The sequence below is a fragment of the Triturus cristatus genome, chromosome 4_2, assembly GCF_964204655.1.
Source record: "Triturus cristatus chromosome 4_2, aTriCri1.1, whole genome shotgun sequence".
Lineage (NCBI taxonomy): Eukaryota > Metazoa > Chordata > Amphibia > Caudata > Salamandridae > Triturus > Triturus cristatus.
The window spans coordinates 273,672,951-273,687,777 of record NC_140586.1 but is presented as its reverse complement, the minus strand read 5'-3'; positions in this window follow the sequence as shown (position 1 = coordinate 273,687,777).

Sequence of the window (14,827 nt, the reverse complement as noted above, 5' to 3'; positions counted from 1 at the left end):
GTCATCGATATTTCAGTTAAGTATGAGTGGAGCGTCTCCCAGTCCTTAGTTTGTTTTGGTATCCTTCGGGATCGCTTTGATTTGGTACCTGCAGGCCCCAAAGCCGAGGGACTCGTGTATTCACGAGGCTATCGTTTTGATATTCCCTTGAAGTTTGAAGCTAGACTAGTGAGCGAGGATGCCTGGTCTTAGCAGACTTGGAAAGATATTTTGTTATGGTTATAATAGGGATTCCCGATTGGAGGACTCGTGTCCGGTACCTCCGATTGGAACTCCGACCTATGAGCTCTATTTAAAACACGGCGTGGGCCCCATCACGTATAATGATGTATGGATTAGGTATACTAGGAAGGATGGTGTCCTAAAGTGGCCCCAATATGGTAGTTACGACACAGAAATTTTAGATAATTTAGAAGTCAGACTCTTCAAAAAGAAAGCCCGGCCGGCAATGTTTGACTCTTTCCGCCTTTGGCGAAAGGAAGCCAAACAAAAGGAAATTAAGTTAGCGAAACGAAATAAGCGTGCACGAGGTATGTCGATGGTGCAGGCTGCTATACAGTTTAAGGATAATGAGGAAGAGCAAGAAAGCGAACAGATGTTTAGGCAACGTAAATTAGCGGTAGACAAATGTTACCCAACTTTGCCGCCTCAACAGCAAGAAGAAAAGAAAGATCTTGCGAAAGATCCTTTAATGTCACATCTATTAAGTTCACCACCCCCTTATGATCAGAGTGCTACCGCACCTCCGCCACTTGTAGTTGCGCAACCCCCGGTTGTTTTACCTCCAGTGGTTCCTCAACAGCCAGCTCTCCCTCTACTGGCTACTACTGCCTCGGCGCAGCCTTCTCAAGGGCCGCAGTCTTTGCTACCTCCTTCGTCTGCTACTCCTATACCTGTGTTGTCTGTTCCCTCTGTCACTGTTCCGACTTCGGTTCCTTCTCATTCTGCTTTGTCTCCTGTTCTTTTGTCACCTTCTCCTTCTGCTCGACGGAGGATGACTGATGTGGTTGCCAGTCTTTTTTTCTCCTCTAATGGGTTCATTTGGTATGTCTCCTGTTGTAGAGCGTAAGCAATTGCGTAGTCAATTGCCTGGTCCTGATGAACGGACAGTGTTAGATCACTTGGCGCGTAAATGGGTTACCTTTCCTTCGCACTATGATCTTGAGGGTGTTATGGATGTTTTCCATCAATGGGAAGCACCGAAACAGAGATACGTATTTGATGTGATGTGTTCTTTCCTTCGTGAACCGTGGGAAGATAGCGAGGTAGGGCAGACTCCGCATGAGTTGTTCCGTGTGCGGTCCGAGTTTGCGAAAGGAACTATAGTGGGTCTTGATGTTGAAAGAGCAGTCGCGACATTGTTGTCATTTAGGAGTGAGTTTCCTTCTAGGTCATTGTTTGAGCCTGATTCTTCAGTTAGGAGAAAGGCACGTCAATACCCGATGCGTGAGGTTCCTCCCGTTTGGAGACCTGGTGATGCGAATGCTAATCCACCTGTTCTGGCACATTTCCAGCGCGTTTGGGTACATGTTCCATGGAAGCGTGCCGAAGTCCTAGCTCTAAAGCAGACTCTGCCTGATTCACGTAAAAATCCTGCTGGGTTTTATAAGGAGCTATCTCAAACTGCGGGTTCATGTATTATGAATTTGGCTGATATAGATATGTTATTTGGGAATGTGGTTCCACAGCCTATATGGAGTAAGATTCGTCATATGGATCATGCGCAGGAATTAGGAGATACATGGAATAACCTTAGAACTGCAGATGAACGACAAATAGGTGGTGCTAAACCCGAGAATGTGATTGCTGATCTCCCTGGTAGAATTATTGATTATATGAAGACTTTGATGCCTGCTATGCGTGTCAATTGGGACAAGTTGTCTGCATGCAAGCAGAAGAAAGATGAAACTGTGTCCGACTTTTTCACTCGATTTGAAGAGACATTTGCAGACCACAGTGGTCAAGACATGAGTACGGAAGGTGGTCAAAGGTTGTTCGTTGACAAGTTTGTGCATAATTTGCTTCCCGAGTTGTGCAATAGGTTGAAGGATTCTAAAAGTGCCTGGGTTGTTTCTTCGTCGGCACAGATATTAGCTACTGCCCAGTACTATGAGAATAGAAATAAGGATGAGATAGAGAAAGCGGACAAAAAGACTAAAGAACTGAAGACTAAGGTTCTTTTGCAGCAAGCATACCCGCCTCGCAATACCCAGCGTGATTATCAGCAACCCCAACAATATCAGAGAAACTCGCAAAGGTTCGAGTCTTCTCAACAGCGTTTTTCTGTAGGTCCTAATCAGTGTGCATATTGCAAAGAAGAGGGTCACTTCAAGAATAGTTTCCCCAATTTATTACAGTGCACGAATGGTGTTTCTGGTATGAGAGGTCGAGGTGTTCAACAAGCTCCACGAGGTCGAGGACGTGGTATGTCTCCGATTGCGCGTTCCTTGCCTCCGCAGAATTCGATGAATTGTTTTGATCAACAGAATGGTGCGTCTGGTAGAACGGCTCAATACTATGCGGATGATTATTACGTTGAAGGTGAGAATATGGAAGGTAACGATTGCTAGGACAGCCACAGACAAAGAGAGGGAGTCGTTTCAGTTCCAGTAGATCAGAGTGGACCTTATGTTGAAGTGATTGCATCAGGTGTGTCAGAGCCTTTTCTGTTGGATACTGGTGCCGCGAAGAGTTCTATCATACACTCTAAACTCCCTGGCGCACCTTTGTCTGGCTCAACAAATGTTTCAGTAGGTTTTTCTGGCGCCCCGGTTAGAAATCAGATTTCTAGTCCTTTGTCTCTTTCTGTCGGACCTTGTGAATTCGAAGCACCCCTCATTCTGACGACAGGTTGTGGTGAGAACTTGTTGGGATTGGACTTGTTGAAGAGATTGTATGCAACGCTTTATTGTTCTCCTTCAGGAGTACAGCTTACATTGGGAAAGAGAGTGATCTCTCCGATGTATTTGGCTAAAGACCAACTTCCAGCTGAATTGTATTCTCTTCCTGATTCTCTTTGGGCTACTGGTCCTAATGATGTGGGTCTTTTGGAGATTCCGCCTTATGTTGTGACATTGAAGGCGAATGCTAGATTTCCACGCATTCCACAGTATCGTATCTCAAGTGATGGTGAAAGAGCACTCTTGGCGATCATCTCTGATCTGATTGAGAAAGGTGTGATTGAGGAAACGAGAGGTAATGTGTGCAATAGTCCGGTGTTGCCTGTTCCAAAAAGAACCGACTCTTCATAACCTCCTGTATATAGGTTTGTGATCGATCTTCGCGAGGTGAATAAGATCGTTGTTCCACAATTCCCTGTTGTGCCTGATATCACCGCTTTACTGACTTTGATTCCGGCTACAGCCACGTGGTTTTCGGTGATTGATCTGAAGAATGCTTTCTTCAGCATCCCAATTGCCGTGGAGAGTAGAGATATTTTTGGCTTCTCTTTAGGAGGCTGAAGTTTCCGGTTTAAACGCGCTCCTCAAGGCTATTGTGAGAGTCCATCGATCTATAGTCAAGCCTTGAAGACGCAACTTGATTTGTTGGTTTTACCTGATGGTGCTGCCCTTATTCAGTATGTTGATGATCTTTTAGTTGCTGCTGACAATGAAGAGACTTGTAGAGAGGCTACTCTGTCGTTGTTACGTCACTTGTCTGATTTCCATCATAAGGTTTCTCTTTCAAAGTTGCAATACTGCCGACAAGAAGTTACCTACTTAGGTCACCTCTTATCGAAGGAGGGAAGAAGATTGACCCCAGAAAGAATTCAAGCGATTGCGAAAATAAGTGTGCCTACGACACAGAGAGAAGTGCGTGCGTTTCTAGGTATTACATCGTACTGTAGACAGTGGATTGCTAATTTTTCGTTGCTTGCAAAACCTTTGATAGCTCTTACTGTTAAGGATACTCCGAATCCTATTCCTTGGACTGACGAATGTCAGAAGAGTTTTTCAGAATTGCGTGATGCGCTGTGTTTGCCTCCTGTGTTGGGTACTCCCGATTACGGTAAACCCTTCACATTGTATGTCCACGAGAGAGAGGGATGTGCATTGTCAGTTTTGACTCAACAGTTTGGTGATAAGCAACGTCCATGTGCTTATTTTTCGTCGACTTTGGATCCGGTAGCTAGAGCGTTGCCGAGTTGTTTGAGAGCTACAGCGGCAGCGGCTGTTTCAATCCGACAGTCTGCTGGTTTGGTGATGGACAATACACTGATCGTGATGGTTCCACATGCAGTGGATACCTTGTTGAACCGTACCAAGACACAGCACTTAACTAGTGCTCGGTTGTCAGGTTACGAATTGACATTGTTAGCAAGTCATGTACATATAAAGAGATGCAACACGTTGAATCCAGCCACGTTGTTGCCAATCTCAACTGAGACAGATGATACCGAACAGCATGATTGTTTTCTTAGGACTGAGGAAGAAACGAAAGGGAGGATAGACCTTAGGGACACTCCTCTTGTGGAATGTGATGGTACTTTATGGGTTGATGGTTCGTGCTTCAAGCTTCCGAATGGTGATACGACTGCGGCATATGCGGTTACGACTTTGCATACGATTGTTGAAGCTGCTCGTATCCCACATAATTCAGCACAAGCGGCAGAGTTGGTTGCATTGACAAGAGCGTGTGTGTTGTCGAAAGGGAAAAGAGTGACTGTGTACACTGACAGCCAGTATGTGTTCGGTGTTGCTCTTAGCTTTGGACGATTGTGGAGAGAACGTGGGTTTCTGACTTCGCATGGGACCAAGATCCAACATGGTCAATTGGTGAATGAACTTCTTGAATCCCTTACTCTGCCGTTGCAAGTTGCGATCGTGAAATGCAGTGCGCATAAGAAAGTCACGGATGATGTTGGTCGTGGTAATGCGTTTGCAGACGAAGTTGCGAAAGAGACTGCGAGAGATGTGATGAATCGAATGTACTTTGCGGGTCCGGCAAGATGGGTTCCAGATAGAAGTATGTGTGAAGATACGATTGAGAGTGTGAAATCCATCCAAGCTGAAGCTACAGAGAAAGAGTTGAATGAATGGAGAGAAAGCAAGGGTAAATTGGACTCGAATGGTTGTTGGGTTGAGTTGTCAGAGCATCAGCGATGGTTGTTGCCTGATGCGTATGTACTTCCAGTGGTTACGATGGCACATGGAATGGCCCATATCAGCGTGAAAGGAATTTGTAAGTTGTTGGCCCCAGTATGGCAAAATGCTGGAATTCCTAAGTGTGCAGAGAATTTGGTCAAGAACTGTATGGTTTGTTTGATGTACAATCCTGGTAAGGGAACTCCAACCCCAGCTGGTCATTTTGCTCCTTCCACGTATCCGTTTGAGGCTTTGCAGCTAGATTTCATCCACATGGAGAGGTGCAACAATCTGAAGTATGTCTTAGTGGTTGTTTGCTCCTTTTCTAGATGGGTGGAAGCCTACCCTTTGAAGGACAATACTGCCTTGTCCACAGCTAAAGCCCTTATTAAGGAATTTTTCCCTAGGTATGGGTTGCCGAGAATGGTCTGGAGTGACAATGGGAGTGAATTTGTGGGTCAAGTGATGAGGAGAGTGTGTGATGGGTTAGGAATCCGGCAGAAGTTCCACGCTGCCAATCATCCCCAGTCAGCTGGTCTAGTTGAGTGCTACAATGGCACGTTAAAATTGAAATTGGCCAAAATTCAAGCGAGCTCTGGTCTACAATGGCCTGATGCTTTGCCGTTAGCCCTTCTGTCCACAAGAATGACTGTGCATTCGCAAATGGGTCTGAGTCCTTATGAGGTTGTGTTTGGTCGCCCGGCAAATATTTGGGGAGTGCCGCGTCCGACAAAATTTAGTGAGATAGAACACCCTGTATTGCTTGACTACCTGTACGAATTGACGGCTAAATTGCGTGTTCTGCATCAACAGGTTCATGATACTTTGCCACAGGTTTCTGAAGATCCAGGGCACCCCATTGAACCTGGTGCGTGGGTGCTCGTGAAGAATTTTCAGCGAACCAAAAACGAGCAGCCCCGCTGGACAGGACCGTATCTGGTGTTATTATCCACCCGTTCTGCGGTACGAGTGCACGGTAAAAAGAACTGTATTCACGGCGTACATTGTGAGAGGGCCCCTTTGCCTCTGCCGTATAACCGGTGGGTCCAAAAAGGACTTCCTGATTCTGAGACTGAGACCGTGCCTCGTTTTCTGTCTTTCAGCGATGCCCATTTGATTGGAACAAACACTGAGCCAGAAAGCGATAATCTTCTTCAAGAAGCTGTGCCTCCATCGAACCGTTTGAACACTGTTAAACCTGAGCTACTTTTCCAAGAACAGACATTGCCTGGCAAAGAGCGTTACAATTTGCGACCAAGAGTCGCGGGACAAATAACAAATTAAGTTCCTTCTTTGCTATTTTTTTAAGGTCAGCTCCCCTCCGAGAAACTATTTTTGATTTTTGTTTTTCGAACCACCATCCGGGTTCAGCTGTAGGGTCGCGGTGCCAAGTCCTTGGAGTGCAAGCCGAAGACGTTAGGTCGACGGTTCTGGTTGGTCTAAAGCCATTCCCTGGACCAACAGGCGCATTCCTTAGCACGGAACACCCATCCGCCGCGAGCAGCACGGTTAGATGGAGTTTTTCGGGATGGAGAGACCTACTAAAAGAATGAGCTTCAAGAGCGAAATGTGTATAATAATGAGTAGAAAACCATTTTTAATATTATGTCTGTTTATACTGTTCAGTTTAATGATGTTTTTAATTGGATATGTGACATTCTCTATTCAAGTGACATTCATGCCCACTGCACAACCCATGCCTCCTCCTACTGTCTCTTCGCATTCTTTTCACCCCCTGCCCGAACATGAGTCCATTAGGAGAATGGAATTCGCTAATAATTCCTTTGTTCAGCTTCTGCACCAACACCAGCTAGTAGTGAACACAACTAATTGTTGGGTGTGTGGCCTTATGCCCCATACTACCGATAAAGGTATTCCTTACCTGGTCCTGCCATTTAGCTACAATGGTTCTGTGTGGGCATACAGAACAATGTTCATTTATGCCCGTGAAGTTAACCCCCTACGTTCTGTGAAGGATAATCCGAAGAATAGTGCTCTGGTCAAGGGAATAGTCGACATGATTAGAGGAATAGGTTCTTATGAGACTATCCCGAGAGATGAGACGCTAGCGTATATTGGATGGAACGTTACTGGATATGGAACTAGTCTGAGTGGGAACCAGCGAGCGAAGAGATCCTCCCCGATTTGGATAGTACCCCATCAGGGTCATTACTGTCTGCAGGGCAATGACAAGAATCCTAGAGCTCAGTTAGGGAAGAGTGTTTGCATTGAGACATATGTTTTTGCATCCGAGACTTCCCCACCGTTTCTAGCAGCTAAGGGTACCTACTTCATTTGCCATGATAGAGCGTATACATGGTTGCCCCCTGATTTCTCGGGCACATGTTTTGTCTCGTTCTTGTTACCCCCTACATTTACAGCTGCGGCAGATTACCACAAGATGAGAGTCGTTAGAGGTGTCTTCAGAAAGGAAGATACCGCAGGACAAGAATTGGGAGATTTCTCGAAGGGTTTTCTGCCGTTTTGGGGACCTATGGTTAACAGCAGGAACATACGGCAATTGACGAGAGTAGTTGAGTCCACCATAGTCGAGACTGCCGGCGCCCTTAGTAACTTGACTGCTGAGCTCCAGTCGGATCGCCTTATGACTCTTCAGAACAGAGTTGCGTTAGATGTAATACTTGCAGATAGAGGAGGGGTCGGTAAATTGATCCAATCAAGCTGTTGTGTTTTCATTCCAGACAACGCTCCGACAGTTTTCCAAGCCATCTCCAAGCTACATAAGCTCTCCGAGTCCCTACATGTGGACGAAGGAGATTGGTCGTTAATGGGATGGTTCTGGGGATTGTTATCAACCTGGGGATGGAAGATTCTGATGGTCATTGGGATGGTATTAGATATCCTTTTCCTGTTCTGTCTTTGTATACAGTGTGCTCCTGCTATCTGTGCCCTTTTTGCTACCTCGTGTTCGAGGAGACCTGTCCAGAGAGAGTTACTAAGTACCAGGATGATGCTACAGCAACATCTCAATGATCTGATGAATATAGACCTGGACTCAGATTGACGTGAGTTTAGGTTATTGCCTATGTAAGGGCAAAAGGAGGGTCTGTGGTTCCGTGAATTCTGAACCCATTCAATGAAGGTTGTCGTATCGTGATGATTTTGGTATCAGCGAACCGCGACTGACAAGTGCGGTATGCATAAGCGTTTTCGCCATGCTACACCGATGGATTCACTGTGTATTTGACGATCTAGTCTGCACCCGTGGGTTCCATTTTGTGCATAACCGCCATTTTGTGGTTGCCCTCACATAGGCTAATGACTACAGGATGACTGTGGCCAAGCGAGCCTCTAGGGACGCATACACTTTAGTTCGAGTTCGTGTTGACTTCAGTTTGACCTGAGTCAACTGACCCTGTTGCCTGAGGCTAAACTTGTTGAGCCAGTACCTTGTTAAGCAGCTGGTCAGATAGAGATCAAAGAGCAGGGCATTATTGATTCTATGGCACACGCACACACCCCTCTATCTTTCCCTTCATCTGTTTCTGCTCCTTCCTTCTATGGCCTTATGGCCTAATTATTGATTTGGGTTGAGGTCTTTTATGATGGGCCCGTCCGGCCTGTTCGAACAAGAATGCTGGATTTTTGCCTTGTCATTGGCGATGGGTTGGATAACTGAAAGTGGGTTTGTCGTTATGTGATGCCTCTGTAAATATCATCCTCTGATTGGTCAAATTTGTGAGTAATTGATGCTAGCCAGGAACGTGGTTTTTGGCATAAAAGACGATGCTCCGCTCTATTATGTTGAGCAGTCTCCTGAGAACATACACCGTGTTGTACTTCTAGGTCCTCTGTTACTGGCTGCAGCTAATAAAATTGATCTTTGATGTCAACAGAAGAATCCTGTGTCTCTGTACTCTAGGACAGGTGAACCCGAAGACTTCGGGCGTGTCCCCTGCGCCGCTGGGATTAAATCCAGGTTCTTCAATACCTGCCTCTTTCTTTTGCCGTAGGGCAGCGCAGAAGGAAGACCTGCAGCCCTGCCCTACAGGAAAACCTCATAAATGAAGCCCTTGGTTTTAAATCCCAACCTCCCCATGCACTCAAAATGTGTATTTGTAAACCTTTTGATTACATTCCTCTGCTCTCCCTTTATGCAATATAGAAAGTGCAGCACATACTTTTACACTATAAATATTGAAGTTAAGCAAATATTTGGTCTTAAGCTCTTCATGTTCTTGTGCCTTTGTCATTTTATCTACCATGATGCAAGAAGGTGGAAACAGGCGGCTCAGTACAAAAAATTAGCACCAAAGAAACATTCCCAGGATAGACACCTAGCACAGTTTTATTAATGTAGGATTAGGACTTCATATTTTTTGTATCTAAATGGAGGCTAGTTGACAGGTAATATTCACCTGTCCCGCACCTGTCCCTGCTTAATACAACTTCTTAATAATATTTGGTCAGAAATTATGTCTTTGCTCTTACATTATTGGTCCAAAAAAGATGTGCAGAAATATCAAACTTCCAACAACATCACATAGTGGTAAGAAATAAGTGTTGAAAGTCCTTCAAGCCATAACATTGAATTTTCTATTTTTTAAAGACAGTACATTGGTCAATTTCAATGCTCTGCATAACAAAGGAGTCTCTTGATAGTTAGGGGTCTATTCACAAAGGTACATTTACACATGTAGATACACTAGTAGGAAATTTCTCCTACAACTTTGAGTAATTTTGCTACTTTGGGCTATTGATAAAACCTGAGTGCAAAGTTTACTGATAAGTGTGGACTTACACATACCCGCCCCCTGAAACAGGGGGTGTAGTCAGTAAAACATCATCTAGTAGTGAATTTACAGACATATTTGATGTACTGCACACTTTGCTGGACCGCTGGAATGAGGGTGAGGGGGCAGGGCTTGAAGAAGGTCTCTGTATGGAAAAGTATAGGGAAAATTAATTCGAGGTAATACAAATTTAAAAAATGTAAGTTAAATATGAATGTTTAAGAATGTTATATATTTAATTCAAATGTAGAGTAAAATAATAAAAGTGCTACTGCATTTTTAACTCAAATAATAATTATTAGAATAATTTTAAATATTAAATTATTAGCTACAAAAATACTGATAGTCATGTTCAGAATTATTTTAAAATAAAGAAAATGCTATTAATAAAAATGTTAAGTTAAAATTAATTTTAAAATAAAAGAAGGTAAATAAAATATTTGAGAATATATTAGGAATTACTATTTATTCAAATATTAATATTTGAACATTACATTTAATTTATGTATATCTGAAAGAAATGACTTTCTAAACATGGTCCAAGATCTCCATATCCCATATCGTAAAGCGTAGAGAAAAGTTTAAAAGTTTTTGAAACTTTAAAAAAATTACCAAAAATATGTCATGATTAAATATTTATGAAAATGAATTTTATGGATTTATTTTAAATGTAGCAAAAAATTAAAATATGGTACAGTACAATTAACTTTATTTATAAGCAAATAATTTAATTAAATACATTAAATGAAATGTTATTTTGAAAAGATTTTTAATACAAAAAATCCCACCTAAAGTACAAAGTTTTTTAATGAATTACAAATTACAAAACATATGCATATACATTATTTAAATTAAATTAATTGTTTTCATTTTTTTGCACTTTCAAAAAAACCAATCACTGCTTATTGTGCAGGTCTTCCTTCTTGACTTTGGGAAGAGAGTTTCTTTTATCGTCTAACTGATGAAGATGATGGATGCATAGTGAAATAGTAAGGGAAACATTCAATCCTATAAAACTCGTTTTCTGTGTCCGAGGGCAATAATATCTTGTCATCCATGTCATCTTTTACTTTACAGAGGACAAGCAATAAAAGTCTCAAGTGATTCCTGGAGGATAAACCGGGGACAAAACTGACCTGACAGTCTTGTGTAAGTCCTGTGAGGACTTTTTAAAATCTAGTGCCTAGCACTTTGGCCAATATTGTCATGTCCGTAGTGTATTGGGTCTTTATTGGGCTTCAAGATGAGGCTAATAAGAGCCCAGTTAAATTCTGTGTGGTTTCCGCCTCTTTGCAGACTTGGTAGAGAAGTGGTACCAGTATAGATTTGTTTAATTTATAAAATTCAGCAATAAAGCCATGCATACCCAGTGCTTTGTGGCAAGACATGGTTGAAATTGCAGTACAGTCTACTCTTCATTAATCTCACCCACTAATAATTGCCTACGAACATCCGACAGAGTTGGTAGCGGAATCTTTGCCACAAGCATATTTGCAGAAAGTGGATTGGCTACTGTTTCTACACTAGATAAATTCCCTAGGAATTGAGCAATGGTCTTGGCAATAGCAGTCGGATGTGTGATCAGTTTACCTTGCCGGTCTCTAATTGCACGCAAAAAACAGCTCAGCCATGCTAAAAGGCTTTCCACTCAAGTACTCCTACACCAGTACTCCTGCACAAATATTCCATATGCTCAAATTCAAGGAGTGGAGATAGAGTAATACCAAACATGGATAGCAGATTAGGTTTAATTCTAGCTGCACACAAGTGTCTGACACCTCCATCGGTTGCGCCTCTGGACGTGGATGTATTGCTGGACCATTTAAAGGCCACTTAGTACAGTGTCCTCAGCGTATTCTCATGCTCCTGTTGGATTGGACACCGGCTCTACTGCAGGGACACAGGCTTTGGATGTTTCAAATGCTTCCTCAGCAACAGCTGTGGGGACTGAAGAAGATCAGCTTTGACCGATTTACCTGATCTGAGAGATGTTACAGGGACCTTTGTCTGCAAAGGCAAGCAGCAGTGATGTTGCGTCTCCCACAAAAGATACATAAACATTTGGCTCTCCGTGTGCTGGGAAGAATTCAGCCTTTTTTCCAAAACAACCAAAATTGGAATTTTAAAACAATTTATTTTACTTTCTCACTCCTACTGAGCACCATGGCTTTCAGGCGTATTCAGATCTGTGACTGGTGGTGAGTGTCTGAAAAGTTTCAGCGCTCCGTCCATCAACTCCTTGTGTTTGCTTTGTTCGCCCTAAATTGGCAGGGTATGCCCAGATGTGAGTCCCTTGCTCACCTTGCCACTAGATTCAAGCTAGCCTGGCTGATGAGGGGTGTTACCCCAAAACCGATCCCAGGATGCCTGTTTCCAGTCCAGGGAAGACCTGTCTTGGCAGTTCAGGCTGGACTGTTCCCATGAGGGACAGGGTCAAGACTGATTTGCATATGGCTATGTCTGAACTGGGGTGGCGAATTGAGCTAAAGAATGATGATGGATTCAACCCAGATCTGTGACTGGGGGTGAGTGTCTGAAAAGTTTCAGTGCTCCGTCCATCCTCTCCGTGTGTTTGCTTTATGTATTGTCTATTCAGATATTTTGATTCTTTTAAAAGCTGTAACAACCAAGTCTGAGATTTTAGGCATGCATGATGGGGATTATTAGTCAGATTGCATCAAATTATTCTTAACTCCATCTTGTTAATGTGTTAAGAGAGAGTTCATATATAAAGGATCTATTGAATTAAGTTTATAGAAATCAATCAAATTGATTAGACTCTGGCAATAAAATGTCAACTGTAGCGACCCCACTGGTGCTCTGGGTCTTCTTTGGACGTTTGTGTAACCACTGAACGGCAAAGAAATTTATGTTGGGCTTTAGTGAGGTGCTCAAATTTTACGCATCCCAAAAAATAATCTCACCTCAATGTTCTGGATTAACAGCACTTTAGAAAACAACTTTGCAGACAGGCCTATGTAGCAAGCATTCACATAATCCAGCCTAGAGAGGATAATAGCGGCCACCAAAGTCTCTCAGTGTTATTGGGAAAATCACCATTAAGCTTGTCCTTAAAAAACTACATTTGATTGAAACATGCGGACACAACAGAATTGACTCTCACTTCAAGTAGAAGCTCCTTGTCCAGTTTGAACCCAAGACCTTTTACCATGTTGGCAGTGAAATAGGGGCCCACAGTTTACTGGAGCACAAAGCAGCACTACAAAAATAATTATGCCCACAGATAAGCATCTCTTTTTTTGTCAGGGTTCAGTTTTAGCATATTTCAGCTCTTCCAAGATTAAATTACTATTCAGGATTTGTTTGATCCCCATGGCACAGTCGATTTGAAAAAGAGCTGCATGTTGTATGCATAGGCAGTACAATCCAGATCAAGGGATTGAATACAATTAACAAAAGGTCGCATATCGATGTTGATTAAGATTATGGAGGATTCAGCAATCCCTTCATTAAATATAGATGAAAAGGAGGCCCTAATTAAGCATTAACAACAATCTGTCTAAAAAGAGGAGGACCATACCAGAGCAGTGCCTCCAAGTCCCAAGGTGTCAACTAAGATGGAGTGATCAGCAATATTAAAGGCAGCAGAGAGGTCAAGGAAAATGAGACCCATGAAATGGCCACTGTCAAGGCTCACTCTAAGCTCTCTGAGACAGCTACCACTGCAGTCTCTTTGCCTGTTACCAGGGCAAAACCCAGCGTGAACTATAGCCACTATATTATAGTAGACACAGTGATTTGATAGCCAGATAGTTTCCTCTATTTTCGTAATGGATGGATGGATGGAAGCAGTGAATTAAAATTTCATTCCAAACATGGATCGAGATGGAGTGTCTGCAGTACAGGCTCCACAACACTTAAAAGAGAATGAGTTATTTAAGGAGAACTTAAGTGCAGAAGTAACCACAGTGGCTAAATCATGTTAATTCTGACAGGGCAAATACTTTTGGGAGCTCATGACTTAATTGACAGTTGCAAAGTAAGAGTCTTGAACATAGTGAATAGTTTCAACTATGGGCACTTTCTGAAGAACACTAGCTGGATCTACTAAGTCTTCTTACTGTCCAAAGTTATTTTTGACATTATCATATGATAATTGGACTTTATCAATAAACCAAGCAGAAAGCCTATCAGTTAGGACATGGGAGACTAAATAGTGCACAAAGTAGTGAGAGACGAAAGAGTGCATTGTTCAAGTTTTATCCTGAGCACAAGGTTCGTGCTTTCTGACAGCATTGTATCCTTTCTTGTCAAGCCTTGCGCTTCTCTTCAGCTGATATACTGGTTATCCCCAGATCTGGTAAGATCAGTAAAGGCAAAAGCAGATTTTCTCTGTAGGATGCCACAGGAGTGAAAGGGTTACCCATTGTGTTGAGATCCACTGAATGTCTGAGTGTGTTTAGGAGTCTTTAAAACCTGACATGCTAGTTAGGCCTTTCAACAAGTGGTTTATTTGCCATCTAATCTAGCATAGGAGTTTGATTGCCAGCTCTTCTATTTGTTGTCCTAGTGCCAAGAAAACATTGGTAATCATGGGCCAGATGTAAGACCGTTTTTTGCGGTCGTAAACAGGAAATCGGCACGTTTGTGACCACAAAATACGTCTGCCCTATTTACAAACCCTATTTTGCGAGTCGATAACCGATTACTGACTCTCAAAACCGGGTTTGCGACTCGCCAATAGGAAGGGCCGTGCATAGGGCATCCCTTCCTAATAGCGACTCACACTTCACTTCGCAGTTTACCACCCATTTCAAATGGGTGGTAAGCCACTCGCAAATGGGAAAGGGTCCATAGGGCAACCCTTACCCTTTGTGACTGGCATTGAAAATATTTTTTAAGAGCAGGCCGTGGTCCCACCGACCACTGCCTACTCTTCAAAAATGAAACAGTAACGTTTAATTTTTCTTTATTAAATGCATCCCGTTTTCCTTTAAGGAAAACGGGATGCATTAAAAAAAAGTGCTT